Consider the following 4,382-nt stretch of genomic DNA (forward strand, 5'->3'; position numbering starts at 1 on the left):
CACACACACACACACACACACACACACACACAGAGTGAGGGTGGGGTCAGAAGAAGGAGGACAGCGATCAGGAGCACAGGGATGGTGCCAGATGTGGCACTGGCATCTCTGTGCATGTTTATGGAGAGGAAAGCTCATGATCGTGAGAGTCAGAGGCCCCCTACATCGGAATTCTACCTCTGCCACTTACCAGCTGTGTGCTCCAAGCCAGCTGCCTGTGTTGTGTCCCTGAGCCTGTTTCCTTATCTGTAAGAACCCACTGCCATCAAGTCGATTCTCACTCACAGCGACCCTACCAGACTCAGCAGAGCTGCCCCTGTGGGGTCTCCAAAGCTGCAATCTTGATGGAAGCAGACAGCTACGTCTTTTCCTCACAAGGCGGCACGTGGGTGCGAACCGCTAACTCTTCAGTTAGCAGTCAAGCATTTAACCACTCCCCCACCAGGAATCCAGGAATGCCAGTGCTTCAGTGCTTGTCAAGAGCTGTGGCATTATCCAAATTGAAGGCTGTATTCTTTGATCTTCTGCAACAAGCATTTCAAATCTTCCTCAACTTCAGCAAGCAAAGTGTGCCATCTGCAAAATGCACGTGGTTGATGATATTCTGTGCCATACTGTCTTTAGTTTGCTGTTAGAGGTATAACCTCTATCAGTTCATTGTATTGGAGAATGATCTGCATACTATAAATTATTCTATGTCTTAGTTTAAAACAAAACAAAACAAAACAAAACTGCTCCATATTTTACGTCAAATCCTGTGCAAGTGCTGGTGGGACTCCCCCAGCTGGGGTGTCCGCCTAGACGCTGGTCGTCCTTTCAAGGGGCTTCTGCGGGATGCGCTGAGCAGAGAAGAGCTGGCGTGAGAGGCTGCAGCAGTAACCTCCACAGACAGCGATTCAGAGCAGGGGTGTGACGACGGGGAGGCCCTCCGCCGCGGTGCTAGGACCTGCCTCCAGCCTGGGCCCGGCAGTCAATGCCAGGTGGTACCACGGACAATCCCTGCCAGGCCCTGCACCTTGGTTCCCGTCACCACACTGCAGCTGTAGAAACCGTAACAGTGGAGCAGGTGGGCCCCTTCTGGGGGAGGTACAGTCAGTGCTCCCAGAGCAGGAGGGAGCCCCAGAGGAATCCTGGGTGTCCTGTGTGTGGGGAAGGGAGACTGAGGGGGATAGGAGACACATGACAGAAAAGTGCAGGGGCAGAGCCAGGCTCCTGATCCTCAACCCATTAACCAGGGTTATCTCCTCCTGGGATATGGCCCCTTGGGGATATGGTCAGTGCCTGCACCCCAACCCATACTCCCTGGGGTTCTCCTGAAAGCTGGCACTCAGCTGAGCTCACTCTCCCCACCCTGGGCCTCTGGGACATGTTCCAGGCCTGCCTGGGTCTGTCCTTTCCCCGTCCTGGGCCTAGCTTCCCCCTACTTGGCCAGGGGACGGGATCCATGGGGGGGGGTGTGAGGGGACTGAGCGAGGAATGGAGGGATGTCCTATACTAGTGTGTAACCGGGTGGCAGAGACTGCGAGAAGAGATGTGGGTGAGAGAGTGGCCACAGAGTGGGAGAGAAGAGTCAGAGACAGCGGGAGATGGAAACAGACCACGTGAGAGACCTGCAGCTGCTGTGGGACAGGCCACGGGAGAGCTGAGGGAGGCAGCGACCCTCCAAACAGAGAGACAGACGCCACACGGCGTTGGAGAGGATGAGGGTTGGACTTGGTGGGACAGGGACTCAGGGCACAACATCAGAGGTAGACAGCAAAAGGTGGTCAGGTTAGGGAACATGTGGCTGGGGGACAGTGCACCCCACCCTCTCAAGGTTTCATGTGTCCATGGGAGGGACAGAATCCTGCCCTCCCCATCAACAATCTGTGGCATCGAGCCACACAGTGGGAGGAGGGCCTTCCGGAGGGAATTTCAGGAAGCTGGGAAGACTCTTCCTATGGGCTGGGGCGGGGGGTGTGCTGAAGCTGGATGAGAATCCTTGGGGTGCTGAGTGAGAGTGGCAAACCCCTGGGAAAACCCAAGGATGTTAATAAGGACTTGGGGACCAGGGCAGTCCTGCCAATATGCAGCTGATGAAAAGCATGGGGTGGAGTTACAGTTCAGGCATCTTCGCAGAGGTGAGATGCTCATCTGTCCAGGGGGCTCTATCCAGGGGCCCTATCCTCAAACTACCAAAAGTCCAGCTGGTGGGGACAGGGCACAGGCCTGAGAGATGGGAGTGCTGATGTCTTATCCCTGGAGCCAGGCCCTGGGGGTGGAGACAGACAGACAGGCTGTAGTGCTGGGGTGTGACATTAACCTGGGCTTCACGAACCACCCCACACAGCCCTTCAGATGTCACAGATCCCCATCACCACTGATTTCTCACCAGGCATCTCCCCAGCAACCCTACAAGCTGAGTTCTAGGATTCGCTCAATGAATGGACTAGGAGGCACAGAGAGACAACGAGTCTTACTCAAGCCACACAGCGAATCTGAGAAGGAGCTGGTGCTTGACGTCTGGCTTTCTGGACTTACAGCTGATGAGCTTTCTGGCTCTGAGCCAGTGTGGAGACTGTCTTGATAGACAGCCAGACTACAGAAGGTGTGTGTGTTGGGGGGGTGGGGTGTAAGGGGCAGTAGCTACACAGGGGTTGGGTTAGGTGAGGAGTGAAGAGCTAAGATGGCAGGTTTCTTGCAGACAGTGGGAGCGATGGATGATCTTAGGGAAGAGGAGGAAGTGAGGAAGGTGAGTGGGCAGGGCAGTGAAGGCTTGGCGTTGGGACAGAGCTGAGCCTCCCTTCAGTCTGTATCCATGGAGCCACCCTGGGGCCTGTGGGGCAGCAGGCGGAGGAAGGGCAGCTCTGTGGTCTCAGGAAGGAGCCAGGCGGGCCCTGGGAGGCTGTCAAAGGAGCCTCAGCAGGGGAGGTTGGGGACAGATTAGTAATGGGAAATGGAAGGGCTGAAGTGGCTTCATCCTCTCAATGACAGGTGAGAGGAGGGAGCACACGGGCAATTGAGCACGGCGCTGGCAAGGTGGAGACCCACAGCGAGGCTGGACAAGGCTATTTATGGCCCAGGCGCTGCAGGAGAGGAGGGATGAGGAGGGGCCTGGCAGCCAAGGACCAGGCTCGGAGGAGTCAGGAGGCAGCTCTGGGGACATGACAGAGGCAGCAGCGTGGTGGGGTCCTTCCACCAGCCCTGTCTCCCCCTGTTAATGCTCGGGGCAAGCTGCTTCACTTTCTGGACCTCACTGCAAAATCACCACTCTAAGAAGCCCTCTCTCAGAGGGAGGGTACTCTCATGGCACGGTAGGTTAAACATTGGACTGCTAACCAATAAGTTGGCAGTTCAAATCCACGAGTTGCTCCAAGAGAGAAACAAAGGCAGTCTTCAAGATAAATATTCACAACTTCAGAAACTCAACAGGGGGTCGTCAAGAGTCAGAACTGATGGACACCAGTGGGTCTGGCCTCCAGAGAGAAAACTGACTAGCAAACATTCCAGAGTCCCGGCCCAGGAAAACACGTTCTTCCACTTCCCTTGGGGATGGGCTGTACTGCTGGGTCTGCTGGAGACAGTGGGCAGGGCAGGACAGGCTTGGAAGCTCATGCTTCCATGCTGACCACCCCACAGAGCATCAGAGTGGGAGGCCCCTCAGGACCCGATACCATCTCCTTGGACAGAGAAACTGAATCAGAGAGAAGAGGGTTGTCAGGGTCAAACAGTAACTCAGATGCCCAGTCAGGACCAGAACAACCAGCCTGACCCTCCTGAGCCTTGACTCTATCTGCGAGCAGGGTGCAGGCAGCCTCCAGTGGGGTGTCAGGGTTTGGCTCACTGTGGATGCCCAGGAAATGGTGGTGCCTGCTTCCCAGGGTCACGTTCACATGCACACTGTGACAGTGAGCACTTATCAGCTCTCAGACCTGGATAGAATCCTGGCTTTGCGACTTGCTGCTGAATGACTCTGCAGCAGGAACTTGGCCCCTCTGGGCCCCAGCGTGTCCTCCTGTGAGGTGCGGCCAGCCCAGCTCCCCACTCCCATGGTGGCTGAGAATCCAGGCAGACAACGTATGTGGAACTGGGCCTCCTGCCCCCTTGGCAGCTGCCGTTGGCTCGGCCTAGGGACCCTGCCTGGCGGCCCACCATCAGGGCCCACACCTCGAAGCTCCTGTGTGGGTGGGGAGCTCGGCCTTGAAGACACTGAGGCAGCCTCTTCCGTCTGGCAGGGAAGTGCCTCCAGCTCCCTCAGGCCCCCAAAATAGAGTCCTATTTTAGCTTCCAGCTCCTCCATGGTGCGAAGGCGTTTGGCTGCTGGAGGCCTGCACCAAGCACCACCCCACCATCCTGCCCTGGGCCCATTCTACCAGGCACTGCCAAGTCATGCCCTGCTATCT

The sequence above is a fragment of the Elephantulus edwardii genome, unplaced genomic scaffold, assembly GCF_000299155.1.
Source record: "Elephantulus edwardii isolate Elephantulus edwardi_28Jun2011 unplaced genomic scaffold, EleEdw1.0 scaffold00086, whole genome shotgun sequence".
Classification (NCBI taxonomy): Eukaryota; Metazoa; Chordata; class Mammalia; order Macroscelidea; family Macroscelididae; genus Elephantulus; species Elephantulus edwardii.